Source organism: Trachypithecus francoisi, unplaced genomic scaffold (genome assembly GCF_009764315.1).
Source record: "Trachypithecus francoisi isolate TF-2019V2 unplaced genomic scaffold, Tfra_2.0 Lachesis_group14, whole genome shotgun sequence".
Lineage (NCBI taxonomy): Eukaryota > Metazoa > Chordata > Mammalia > Primates > Cercopithecidae > Trachypithecus > Trachypithecus francoisi.
In genome coordinates, this window is record NW_022681459.1 from 57,668,495 (window position 1) to 57,682,538 (window position 14,044).

The 14,044-nt window shown below is 56.6% G+C and overlaps 1 protein-coding gene across 3 annotated transcripts in view; it reads left to right on the plus strand.

Moving 5' to 3' along the window:
* Positions 1-14,044, plus strand: part of SHISAL1 (shisa like 1) — an 87,264-nt gene that overhangs the window by 13,517 nt on the left and 59,703 nt on the right. The window contains exon 1 of one of the 3 annotated variants that reach the window (XM_033233681.1): positions 6,638-6,770. The exons of the other annotated variants lie outside the window; for them this stretch is intronic. The gene's annotated coding sequence lies outside the window, so the exon portion shown is untranslated. Of the gene's footprint in view, positions 1-6,637; positions 6,771-14,044 lie in introns of those variants that run through there. 3 annotated transcript variants of the gene reach the window in all.

Here is a 14,044-nt window from a genome sequence, read left to right on the forward strand (position 1 = left end):
TGGGAAATGGGACCAGTGGATCCCAGAATGGTCTCTTCTGTTTTTCCCCTATCACTGGGAGAGGGGGCTGTTCCCAGTAATGGAGAAGTGGTTTCATTGTAGGGACTTGCAGCTCCCTTCTCTTTCCCCTTCATCCCCAAGGGCCAAGGCCAAGAGCCCGAGTCCTACAAAGAACTTGGGCTTGAAAACTCAACCAGCTCAGGTCCAAGTCCCAGAATCTCAGCAGCTGTGTGATCTTCAGCAGGCAACGCAACCTCTCCGAGGCTTAGTTTTCTCATCTGCAGGCTTGGGCAGTAGCCCCTCCTTTTCTGAACGTTGGAGGAGACGATACTTGTGAAACACCCAGGATAGTGCTAAACACATTGGAGGTGCCCAAGGAATGGCCTTTTCCTCCTGTCTGCACCTCATGGGAGGCCAAGGCTTATACACGGTTTCACTCTTACTTTGGTTCTGCCTCTGTGGCCTGGAGTCTTCGTGGGCTACTGCCCTGGGCAGGTTCCCTGGCTGACAATGAGAGGTGAAGCCACAGTACAAGGGGACCCTTTCAGCCCCAAGTGTCTGAGCTTCCATCCTTAGCCACGTTGAGGACTTGTGGGTGGTGCCAGGTATGGCCAGCGCTGCAGCCTGGAGGGAGCTCCGTGTTGGGAAGTCAGAGATCTGGGTGCCAGTTCCAAGTCTGCCACATATGAGCTGTGTGACCCTCTGGGAGTGACAGCTTCTCCGGGTCTCTGTGTCCTCACCTGAGAGTCATGAACAGCCCTTACCTGCCTCTCAGGGTCACCGTGCTGCTCACCTAAAAGAACCTATGTGACAGCATTGAGCAGGCCCCGACCTGAGGAGAAGATGGGAGGGAAAAGGGCAGCCCTGGTGACTGACCCCTCCTAACCACCTAGCACGGGCTCCGAGTTTCACATATGTCATCTCATTTAATCCTCACACCACCCAAGTAAAGAGGCTTAGCACCCTACTTCACAGGTAAAGAGAGAGCCTAAGTCATATGTCCAGGATCACAGGGCCAGCTGGGTTCCCTCCCCGAGGCCAGCCTGCATGTTCTGTTGTCTCTCTGGCCATGGCTTTGGCCACCGTCCGCCGGGCCTGAGCCCAGCACCCGCCTGCCCCTGGAATTCTGCACTTGCCATCCCGGTCCCGATTGCTTTCCTGTTGACAAAACGCTTTCATAAATACTTTTTGATGTTACCTCTCCATTCCCCAGAAATTTTTGAGCTAACACTCCCCCAAAGCAGCAGCACACTAATTAGACTTCCATAATACCGTTTACCCAGATGTCGACCGATGCTACGTAATTTAGCAGTTTTCTCCCCGTTATAAGGGACGTTCCTTTTTGGAAAGCAGGAGGCCTTCTCTTGAAGGCTGGGGCATGGCATCGGGCCTGCAGAGAGGACTCTTGGGGTAGAGGGTTGTCTGCCCTGGACTTCCCCGCCCCCCACGGTGAGCTCCTGGAAGGGCTGGACTGGGTCGGGGGGTAGCCAGCCTGAGTGTGGGGCCTTCTCCTGGAGGGACTTTGCTCTGCCCCTCAGTCCCTGCTCCCTGTCAAGCCCCTTGGTGTCAGGAGGCTGCAGTGGCAGAGCCCAGCTAGGGAAGGTCAGAGGGCCCCATGCTCAGCAGACAGGGCAGACATGTTCATTATCCATCCTATTGTTTCCAAAGTACAGACTCAGTATCAGGATGGATCTCTAGTTTGGGGACGACTAAGCAGAGAAGGATTCAACTGAGGAAGTGGAGCCTGGTGCTTGCTCTCCTGCGGGGGGTGACGGAGAGGACTTGGGGAGTCTGTGTCTAAAGCAGATACAGTTCTGGGTTCTAAGTCTGGTGTCTGGGGGTCTGCCCTCCTTGCCTCCCCCAGCAATGCACCATTCAGTGGTTTATTCTTCCTGGGGATTCGGCCCCCGTGGGAACAGCCCACAGAGCAGGACAGCAAACCTGAGACCAGAGACCACAGGGCCAGGGCAGCTGAGAAGTCCACCTGGCGGCACAGCAGGCTTGGGGTGTCAGGGGCCACAGGTGTGGAGGCAGATGAGGTGGGAGGAGGCTGTTGTCTGTTCACATCTGGAGGGGCCAGCAAGGGTTTGCAAGGGCTTGGTAAAGCGACTGAGAGCCGCTTCCCACCACCTTTGAAAGCACCTGTTTCCTTCGCTGTCCAGCCATTGCCACCAGGGAGTCCTCCTGGGCGTGGACTGCCCCAAGTAAGAACAGGCCTGGCTCGCTGACCGGGCCCTGATCGGTGATCGGTACAGTAGCTGATCCATTCGAGAGGTACATTCTTCCATCCTGGCCCGGCTCTTGGAGCTGGATCGCACCCACCCAGCAGCTTCCATGCCAATTACACAGAGTGTGGGTGGGAGGCTCATTAACCTCCAGAAGTGGAACTGGTCCAGGGAGTGGTGAGGGTAGACAGGGGCCCTCCAGCCGACGATGGGGGGTTAAGTGTGCCAGGTCAAGGGTGGGGGAGCTGGCTCAGCACCATCCCTGTGGTCTCTGCTGCAGCTCTATTTGCATAATTTTGAAGTTGATTGGCCTAAAGGCAACTTTGCTTAATCACAGCTGACAAGTCTCTGGTTGAAACAGCAGCTGCTGCCAATTAGCCGCGTTGGTGCCTTGGTTTGTTATAACTCTCTAGGCAGCAACCCCCAGCTCCCCCTCCTGCCCGCCCCCTAATCTGCTTCAGAAGGAACCAGCAGGACCAGGTAGCTGCCCAGAAAACCTGCTATAGGCTCCAGCCCAGGTCTTCTCAGACTTGCAGGTGCTGGGGAATGGGTTAGCACGCAGCCTCTGATTCAGCTGGAAGAGTGGCGCGAGAGCCTTCATTTCCAACAGCTCCTGGGAGACGCCAGGGTTGCTGGTTTGTGGGCTGTGCTTGGGGTAGCAATGATCTCACCCAGAAGTTTGCAAACTGGGGCTGCCTGTTTGTGTGAATAAAGTTTTATTGGAACACACCATCACTGATTCATGTAGGATTCTCTACAGCTGTTTTTTTGTCTACAACTGCAGAGTGGACAAAGACTGGGCGGCTTGCAAAGCTGGCCCGGCAGCTCTTCCTTGAGTGGGCATCAGAACGCCCTGGAAAGCTGGGACAGATGCAGATCCCTCGGCCCCCACCCTGGTTCTGATCCTACAGGTCTGTGCAGCCCTGGTGCAGCCACTTCCAGGGATCTCTTTGTTCATCTTGGCCTACCCTGGGTACCATCCCCATTAGATAGCTGGGGAAACTGAGGCTCAGAGCGGTCTCTCACTTGTCTGAGGTCCCAAGCTAGTGAGTTCTGGCCGATTTCCACCGCATCCTGCATCGTTGACCGAGGTCCCTCTCCCCAGGGTGTACCACATCCCAGCTGGGTTCCCTGGCTTGGTCTGCTCCAAATCTGGATTCCACATTGAGGCCTGCTGTTTGTAACCTTGGGCAAGTCACAGAATGACACGTCCTGTTGCAGGAGCATGATGTGTGGGAGACCAGGTCTGTTAAGGGTACTGCAGAGAGCACTTGGTCCCTGGGGGTTACGATCGCCCTACTCCACGTCGATATGGGTGGTCTACACTGTGTGATGTCTCTCCCCTCCCTGCCCCAGACTGCGAATCCTCTGAGGGCCAAGATGGAGACCCATACTGCCATTGTGGAATCACCTTAGGTCAGGGAGCTGCTGCCTGTGAGCCTGTGAAGGAGGCAGCAATTCCCCAGCAGTGGCTCAGGCAGGACCCTACATGCTCTTCGTCTCAAGTCATCCTTCCCATGACCTGGAGGGGCCAGGATGGAGGCATGGCACCCTCCACAAAGGAAGAAACCAAGCCTCCTCGAGGCAGGTGACCCGCCAGGCAGGAAATGACAGCATAAGAAGCAGCATTGTGATTCTGTGGCTCAGGTGATGTGGGGCCACCAGCTCAGTTCAAAACACGGAAATACAGGAGGATGTTATATGGCCCAGAGTCCTCAGTTTACAGATGGGAAAACTGAGGCACAGAGCGTTTATGACTGGGAGGTTCTCAAAGGGATGAGGTGTCTATGGGCTCAATAGGAGGAGGCTGGGAATTCATGCTGATTCCCTACTGGAATTGGACAATTCTGGCACCACGCCCAGCAACCTGGGACTGTGAACCAGAAAAAACGCTGCTGTCTCAGGGACCCCCAGCCAGGACAAAGCAGCTTCTGCAGTCTCCACCCAGGCCCCCGTGTGGGTCTCAGCTGCCCAGAGAGGTGGGCCTGTGTGCAGTGGATGGGGCTGGGGGATACTATAATCATTGTTTTCCTTTACATATATTTTGAACCTTGATTTTCTCTTTTATTTTCTGGACTCCAGGCCATGGAGTCAGGCCCATTTCTCTCCCTGCTTCCTGGTATTCTCCCTCAGTGGTCCTTGCCAAGACTTCTTTATTTACTTGTTTGTTTGTTAATAATATAAGAAACATCCTTGACCCATCCCCCAGCATGAGGGCAGGAGTGTCAGCCTGTGCACCCCCCAGCAGGGCCCACTTCACCCCACATCCCCCTGTATGCCTCGCTATAGCCAGGTGTGCTCTCAAAAAGTACATTTTATTTACAGTTCTTTTTAGCCTTCTAGAAAGGGTACTATGCTGAACTTCCTCTTTGGAGACTTTACTTTCTCTCTAGCCTCGTAGCGCTGAGATGCCCCGTGACGTTCTGTGCGGCCGCAGTGCATTTGGGTAGCTGAAGAGTGTTCTGGCGTTTGGCCGTAACATCATGCATTTTCCTATTCATCCACTGGGCCGTCTCCAGGGCTGTTTCCAGGGTTTTCCATAGCGCTGCTGTGAGCTTTCTAGAAGCTGGTCCCCTCGGCCGAGAGGGAATGTTGGTGCTGTTCCTCCCCCACAGCCGCTGAAGCAAGGGCCCACCGTGCAAGAGGATGTGGTCACAGTGGCCTCCCTGAGCCTGCACTGGGATTATCCTCCCTCCAGGTGGCCCTCAGCCCGGTCTGCCAGGCAGGCTGGTCTTTGTGCTGCTAACCTCTGTCAAAGGTGAACTTTTAAAATTCCTGCCTCGTAGGGTGATTGCAAGGAGTAAGTGTCATTGGTGGACCCATACTTTGCTGTGTCATAGGTGCTCCAGATCTGGTGCACAGGAGGTCTGCTTTGAACCATAACAAAATCCACAGGGAAGCCCAGGCTCAGAGAGACAGAGAAATGTGCCCAGGATCACACAGCTGAGAAGTGGCAAGGCCGGGACTTGAACCCATGTTCAGACCCCAAGCTCAGAACCCTTTTGTTTCTCTGCTGCTGTGCTGAGCCCCAGACAAGAGGCAGGAGGGACTTTGTGTGCCTTGTACCCTTCTGACAGGAACACTCCCCCAACCCCACCCCCACCCCGCTGCCCGACTCATCCTTCACGTGTCCACACCAGACCCCCTGGTCTGACTGCCTAGCCAGGCGGCCCAGGATGAGTTACTGAAACTCTGCACCTCAGTTTCCACATCTGTAAATTGGGGATAATCACAGTACCTCCTAATCATGAAGATTAAATAAATACCACCCCCACCCCCGGCCCCCTACCCCGTCAGGCTGCATCGGGCACTCTGGGCGCCCACAGCCCCCGGTTTCCCATCGTGGGATTCATCGCTCTGGGCTGCCATTGTCGGGACTGTGGCTAGATAAGGAACACCCAGACCAGTCTGAACTCGCTCTCTGTCCACCGAAAGGAATGGAAAAAGGAGGTTTATTTCTGGCCTGGCTCAGGATGGGCAGGCTTCCAGGGATGGGTGGGAGGCAGAGGAGGGCTGGCCTCCTTTATGGCTGTGTTTAAATGCCACCCAGAAGCCAGCCAAGGGCGCCGCCGAGGCACCACGATGCATGAAGGCCCAGGGGTGGGAGACAGCCATGGGCTGGGGGAGGGCCTGGCAGCCAGGAAATGTGCCTGCAGACGCCAGCGAGGCCCCTGTGCTGAGTCCACACGGTCATGGAAGCCACTGATGTGTTTCAAACAGTGGCAGGTGTGGGCACCCCCCGCCCCGTTCCTGCCCCATTCCCACCGCATTCCTACTGGCAGGGAGGACCCTCTGCTGCTGGGTGGGGACAGGCCAGGGATAGGGGGGGCAACAGCAGGAAGGTCAGCCCAGCATAGAGTCAGGCGGGCGCCACACACCCGCTGTGGGCTCTCGGGCTCTCTGTGGGCTAGTGTGGGGACCGTTCATTTTACCCACACCCCTCGCCAGGCAGTGCTGGCCAGAGGAGCTTGTGCAGTGGTGTCACTAACCTCCATTGCCCAACAGAGACTGAGGGCCATGGGAAGGAACCCACATGTATTGTGCCAAGCATCTGCCGAGGTGTGCACCTGGAGCCCGGTGGCCTCGGTGTGAGCCCCAGCTCTGCTGCTTCTAGCTGTGAGATCTCACAGGGAGTGTCTCCAGTATGCTCACCTGTAAAATGGGGCTCTTGCTGGTGCTCTGAGGATGCACAAGGCAGTGAGACCAGAGCCTGGAGTGCGTGGGGACTGCGGGAGCAGCCGCTGCCATCCTGGGCCTGGGAGGTGGCGGCCCTAGGCCGAGGCGGGAGCTGGACTACTGCAGGGCTGACTCAGCGCCCTAACCCCACTCCCCGCCCTGAGGAGCACACTGAATTCTTGTCAGCACACACACGCCAGCCTGCGCTGGAAAACACTCTTTTGCCTATACAAGGCCCGACCAAGTTGCTCTCCTTTTATTGGGGTTTAGGGTTGGTGGCAACCAGGAGCCAGGGAAGAGGCCAGCAGCTGCAGGGAGACTGCAGCCAGCAGGGAAGGCTTCTGGTCCCTCAGTCACAGGGCTTGGCAGGTAAGGAGCAGCCTGTGGAGGTTTCCAGGTCCTCACTGTGCAAGGGCACCTCTGTTCCTTCACGCTGGGCCTGGGGTGCCTGCCCTGGCTAAACACTCCATCTAAGGGAGAAGCCAGGCAAGGCTGCTAAGTGACTCCCAGTCACCGAAGAATGGGAGGGGCCAGGGTGACAGGTATGCCAGTGGGGTAAGAGGGGGAGCAGGCTCTGATCGAGAGGGGCAGGAGCCCTTCGGGGGTACACAGATGCTGGCACTACTACGTACCTGCTGTGTGACTTTGAGCAAGTTGCTGGCCGACTCTGTGCCTCGGTGTTCTTGTGTCAAGAGCCTTGCACAGAGGGGCTGGAGAGAAAGCCAAAGGCTGGGGGCAGGGTCCGGCATGGCTTGAGAGCTGCAGGAGGCCTAGGGAGTGCTCTCAGGATGCCCTAGTCATGGCCTGGAGGGCGTTTAGTTGGCTTCACAGGGGTGAGGTAGGTCTGTTCAGCCCACTTCGGAGTCTGCAGTCCCAGTCCAGCATCACACTGGTATGAAATAAGTGAATAGATGAATGAATGAATGAATGAATGCACCGGCCCCTCCCAATACCCCTTCAAGGTGGGTATGTTGTCCCCATTCACAGATTGGGAAACTGAGGCTCCGGGCTTTGGCTTTTCTTCACTCCGGTGAGGAAGGGGTTCTAGGGACCAGGGAGGCGGAGGGAGCTGAAGAGAAACCCAGGGCCACCCCGCCCCCGCCCACCGAGGCAAGCGCCGTGCCTGTCTTTCCTCTTCCTGCACTGACACTTTAAGTGATTCATTCTTCATGTGATATTTTTGTGTTTCTCCAGTGGGAAAAAAAATGCCTCTGGGATTTCCAGGGGTTATTTTATCTCCATGGTGCGACCAAATAATCCAGGAGGACAGAGAGAAATAAAGGGTTGTTGAGTTGCAGAAGGCCCACGATTGTCTCAGCCAAGCTGTCCCCTTAATAGGGCAGGAAACTGAGTCTGGCCTGGAGCCCCTCGCCCTGTGACCCAGTGTGGCCCCGAGGAGGACAGTGGGGCATCTAGGGCCTCCAGCAGGGTTGGGGTTTCCAGCTAAGCCCCTTTCAGCTGTGTGTTCTTGCTCAAGTCCCTCTTCGCCAGGCCTCAGCTTCCTCATCTGTAAAATGGGATCACAGCAGTGCCTACTTCCAACATTCAAGAGAGTAGCACGCCCAGAGAACTTGATGGGTGCAGAACCGGTCCAGGCCAGGAGCTCAAAAGGGGAAATCACTGGAACAAGTGAGTTTGTAACTTGGACCCAGAGCCCAGCTGGCTGGGGCATGGTGGATTCAGCGGGGAAAGGTGTCCGTGAGGGACAAGAGCCTTACTGGGGATACACTGTAATGTTTATCCACTGAGGGAGGGATTTGGGGAGATAGGAGAGGTTTCCAGGTTGGTGGTCACCTTTATGCCTTCCCAATTCCAGCACCCAGGCCAGCACCCTTCATGGCAGTGTGCTTCTCCTTGTGGCCCTGACCCTGAGAGTAGCCCCATGGAGCAAGTGGTATACCCGCCTGGTAGGGGCACAGTGGGGGCCCAGGGGGTGTGAGCTGGCCCACCTTGGCTGCCTCGGACTCAGGGCGACCTGTCCCACCAGAGCCCTGGAGTTGGGTTCTAGGCTAAAGTAAGGGACTTCCACCCAGGGCTGATGGCCCATGGTCACTCCTGGGGGTGGCCATAGAAGTTGAGGCCCTGTCTCAGCTGAAGGAGATCTCCTGCCTGGATCTCTGCTGTTCCCATCTGGAAGTTTGCTCTTTGCAATAAAACAAACCAGGCCAATGAGTGCTAATGGAGTTCCTACTCTATGGCCAGCAGACATTTATTCAGCACCTACTGTGTGCAAAGCATGGTGGGGCAATGCAGAGGCACAAAATTTCCCACCCTTGAAGAACTCGTACCAGGCAGGGAAGCAGTAAACCAACAGATAAGGCAGAGGGAAATCAGGGCCAACTAAAGGAACAGGCAAAGCATGGAAAGAGGAACTGGGGAAATCAGATGTAGACATGGAGTTCAAATACACTTTCATTTGCCAGGGGGCACAGGACCCTCTCTGGTACCTAAACCATCAGCTTTGGGAACAGTGGAGTGGGTAACATCAGATAAGAACCCTTTATGGATCAACTGCTAATGTTCTGGGTGCCCTGCTAGCTTCTGGTCCTTTCTATCTTTGGTATACCTGCAAGGTGTGGAGCACGGCTCCCGTTTCACAGATGAGGAAACAGAAATCAGTGAAGTAACTTGCCCTAGATCACCCAGCTAGTTAGTGATAAAACTCTGATCCAAAGCCAGGGAGACTCGCTGCAAAGCCTATGTGGTCGCCCCCAGCACCCTGTTTGGAGTTGAGCAGACCTGGGTTCAGATTGCAACCCTGCCACCCTCCAGCTCTGGGCAATTACTTAGTTTCTTTGATCTGTGGTTTATTTATCTCAGAAATGGAGATGATCATTGCCTATGTTCATTCAGCCAATTAACATGTGTTTAAAAAGGGCCTACTATGTGCCAGGCCTGTGCTGCCCACAGAGATGAGCAAAAATGAAAAGGTCTCAGCAGGGCTGGGTTTGGAGGTATGACCGCTGCAGGGTTAGGCGTTGGGTCGGCAGGGCTCAGGTCACATTGGCCGTTACTGGGGTGTGAGGTGCTGGCCCTTCTCACTCGCTGTCAGCCGTAGAGCCCAGCACCCCAGCTGTAGGTGAACAGCTGCCTGTCCAGCCATGTACTCCGGCTGCCTCAGTCCTGGCCAGCACAGCGAGGAAAGATGTCCTAGTTCCCTCCTGCCGCTTCCTCCCGCAGGTATGAAGGGGTCACAAAGACGTGCTTTGATCTCACTTCATATGCAGGCATGGAGCCTCGCAAAGTGTTTATTCCTGGACTTCACGTTTCGGAGTGAGATTTCATAACCTCTAAGTGGATGTCCTGAAAACAAAAGTTCACAAAGTCAGGATTAGGTCTGCACTACCGAGGAAAGACCCTGGAGACTGGGAAACCTGCGGAGGTTAAACATCCCTGATGACATATGTGTGCACCCATGTGTGTGTGCTGTGTGTGCTGTGTGGAGGGAGGCATGCACACAAGTGCTGCCTGTGGGGGTAAACACTCTTATGAGTCGTGGAGACAGGACACAGGAGCAGACCCTGGGGTTTGAGTCCCCTCTCTGAGCCCCGCATTCTCCATCTGCGTAACAGGGAGACTGAGGGTGCAGCCTAGGGCTGGGTGGGAAGGGAACGGGTGAGGAACGGGGAGCACTGTGCGCCCTGCTCCGCCCGCGGCTTGGGTGCTCTGCAGCTGCTAGCCCCTGTCTCCTTGTCTGTACCTGCTGCCCTTCTGCTGGGCCGCTGCCTACCCGCAGGACTGTTGGTGGGGCCCCAGAGAGCCGTGCCCTGTTGAATTGCTAATCCGTGCTAATGCTACCACTGCTAATCATCATACCTAGGTAGAATTACGGATCATTATGTAATCTGTTGTCTGTGACCGCCTCCCTGCAGGCTGTAAGGCTCATGGCAGCAGGAATCCCCCATGCCCAACACTGTTGGTCGTCAGTAAAGACTCCTTAGGTGATCCCTGAGTGGCGACCAGGAGAGAAACCACTCCCTGAACAGTGGGGTCAGGAGGGCGGGTAGCCGGGGCTGCTTATGGGCGAGGTGGCACTTAAGCCACGTCCCATGGGCGGGTTCAGTTTGGACACACAAGGTGGGGAAAGGGATGTCCAGGGGCAGGATCAGCTGGGCAAAGGCCTGGACTCCTGAGTGCCGCCACCAGCCGCTTCATGCCCAGAATGCTGGGCAAGACCCATCCTCACCCCACGGTCAGCCTCCCGCCCCCCACGACTGTAGAGTAGGTGGGACGTGTTTAGGGAACAGGTCACGTGTCCTTTGTTCTCCATCCTGTGGGGCTCAGGCCCGAGCGTCGTCCTTGTTTAAGGAGGGCCAATCCCGGGGCAGAGGTCCCGGTTCTGCCGCCCTCAGCTGCCCATGCTCCGTTCTCCCAGCTCTCTCTCAAGTTAGGACACAAACCAGGCAGGCTTCACAGAGTGCTCCTGCCCATGCTGGCCCCGGGTGAACCCCACCCAGACCCTGCCCTAGCCTCAAGACAGGCGGAGACCACCCTGGGAAGAGGGGGAAGCCAGAGTGTCAGAAGCTCACCTGGGGAATGGGAGAATCACAGCGGGAGAGCTGCCCTGAGAGATGACCGCCCCAGATGAGCCTCCAGGCTGCGGATTTGGAGAGGGGAAGGGGGGTCCTAGCATAGGGGAACAGCATGAGTAAAGGCTCAGAGGTACCACAGACCCAGAGGGCTGAAGCTCCAGGAACAGGGAGGGCAAGAGGGCCACAGGGCCAGGCTACAAGGGGCCGCAGGTGAAAGTGCAGCCTTGAACCCAAGAAGTCAGGTAGGTGATTAGGTGGGTACTTGGGAAAGCTGAGTCTAGGGGCCGTAGGGCTTGGGTTGGTGAAAGAGGCAGAGTCAGAGACCGCAGCAGCAAGAAGCACGTGGCCAGGCCTGTCCAAGGCTTCAATGCCTCTCTTCCTTTAGTTGGTGAATTAGTTGCCGATGTTCATCCCCATTCTAGGGCTGAGGACACTGAGGCTCAGGTGTCACCCCAGGTCACATAGGATGTGGATACAGAAGGTGGAGCCAGGACTTGGCCCCAGGCAGGGGCTCGACCCCCAAGCCCTGTTCACATAGACCCAGTCCTGCAATGGGCTGGAGCTGTGCTTGGTCGTGCCCAAAAGTGGGGCATGGTGGGCTGAGGAGGGGCTGGCGGGAAGCCCCCAGTGCTGTGGGGAGTCTCCAGGCATCAGGCCGGCGTCCAGGCCTGTGGGACCCTGAGGTCCTAGCCCCGCCCCGCAGGCCCTCCTGCATCCCACCCTGCTGAGCCTGGCTGACACTAAAACAGATCCGTTGCTGTTCCTGGTGGGGTTTAATTCATCTTCTCAGCTCTGTTTCTCTTCACATGCCCTCCTTCCTCTCCTTCCCCAGCCTCACCAAGTTCGGTGTTTAAAAATAATCCTCAAATCTCCGAACAGCAGTCCCAGGCTGACCCAAGGGGTGGCCCGCAGAGACGCATGCCTGACTCGTGATTCTGGCCATGGTCAAACGAGCATTCAGGAACGTCCCACTCTGCCAGAATGTTCTTCCAAGTGTTTCAGTTTTGTTTTTGGCCACGGACTGCCATCTTAGGCAGTTTACCAATTTTCAGAGAAATAGAACCCGGGAGGATAAATCTAATCTCTGTGGTTAATGTGCTTTCTGGGGGTCCTCGGGAGCTCTCAGAAGCTTTTTCAGTGCCAGGAGGTAGAGTGAACTTTGCTACTGAGTGGCTGTGTGACCTTGGGCAAGTCACTTCACCTCTCTGAGCCTCAGCTTCCCCCTTCTGAGATGGGAGCTTGGTGATCCACCTCCTCAGGCTGACGTGGGGGTCACTTGAGACAGTGCGGTAAATACCAGGGTTCAGCCTGGCACACCACGAGCTCTGCCAGTGTGAGCCAGCCCAGGTTAGCAGCCCCAGGTTGCAGGCAGTGCAGGGCCCACAGGAGGATGGAGGATGGTGGACACCCTTGGGCCTGTTCTTGGGCTGCCGGAGTGATGTCCCACAGACCTCATTTGTGGGGCCTCTCAGGTGATGGTGCCCAGTGGTGTAACATGCCATCGTCATCAGAGCTCACTGAGCCCAGGTCCCCTACGCACACCCATCGTCATCACAGTTCCCAAACCCTAGGTCCCCTCCACACACCCATCATCATCACAGCTCCCAAACCCTGGTCCCCTCCGCACACCCATCGTCATCACAGCTCCCAAACCCTAGGTCCCCTCCGCACACCCATCGTCATCACAGCTCTCTGAGCCCTGGTCCCCTCTGCACATGCCATCATCATCAGAGCTCCCTGAGCCCAGGTCCCCTCCGCACACCTATCGTCATCACAGCTCCCTGAGCCCAGGTCCCCTCCACACACCCATCATCAACACAGCTCTCCGAGCCCTGGTCCCCTTCACACACCCATCGTCATCACAGCTCCCAAACCCTAGGTCCCCTCCGCACACCCATCATCATCACAGCTCCCTGAGCCCAGGTCCCCTCCACACACCCATCATCATCACAGCTCCCTGAGCCCAGGTCCCCTCCACACACCCATCATCATCACAGCTCCCCAAACCCTAGGTCCCCTCCACACACCCATCGTCATCACAGCCACCAGATCCTAGGTCCCCTCCGCACACCCATCATCATCACAGCTCCCCGAGCCCAGGTCCCCTCCACACACCCATCATCATCACAGCTCCCCGAGCCCAGGTCCCCTCCACACACCCATCATCATCACAGCTCCCCGAGCCCAGGTCCCCTCCACACACCCATCATCATCACAGCTCCCCGAGCCCAGGTCCCCTCCACACACCCATCATCATCACAGCTCCCCAAACCCTAGGTCCCCTCCGCACACCCATCGTCATCACAGCCACCAGATCCTCGGTCCCCTCCGCACACCCATCATCATCACAAATCCCTGAGCCCAGGTCCCCTCTGCACACCCATCGTCATCACAGCTCTCCGAGCCCTGGTCCCCTCCACATACCCATCATCATCACAGCTCCCCAAGCCCAGGTCCCCTCCGCACACCCATCGTCATCACAGCCACCAGATCCTAGGTCCCCTCCGCACACCCATCGTCATCACAAATCGCTGAGCCCAGGTCCCCTCTGCACACCCATCGTCATCACAGCTCCCCAAGCTCAGTTCCCCCTCTTCACACCCCACGGAGGGACCCAAGGTGATGGCTTTGGTTTTGTGAACATCAGTGCTATTGAACTCGTGGCCCTGAGGCTGGCTGCCTCTTGGAAGCCTGACTGGGATCACAGCAGCTGGCTGGTCCCCAAGGCCCGGAGAGGTTTCCAAAGTAGCTTTCTGACCTAGCTTGGAATGGGGAGGCTGGCTTCTAAGCTTTGCTGTCTCAGATCATTAGAAATGGAATTTTTACTTAGGTAACTTCTCGTGACGCACAGTGGGTTATTTTTTCTACTGAAGATTCAGCTTTCAGCTCTGGCCCTGAGCTGCCTTGGGGGCCTGGGGAGTAAGGGCAGCCCCTACCTCCTCATGCAGAAGCCCCCTGACCCCTTCATCCAGAGTTCCCCACACAGCCCTAGGGCTTTTGTCTAGCATACAGGCTGCAGCTTTGATTGCACATTGACTCATCTCAGGCCAGACTAAGGGGAGTGGGGGCACAGGCGGGCCATGGATGCTGAACAGACCCCCAAGGAAAGCC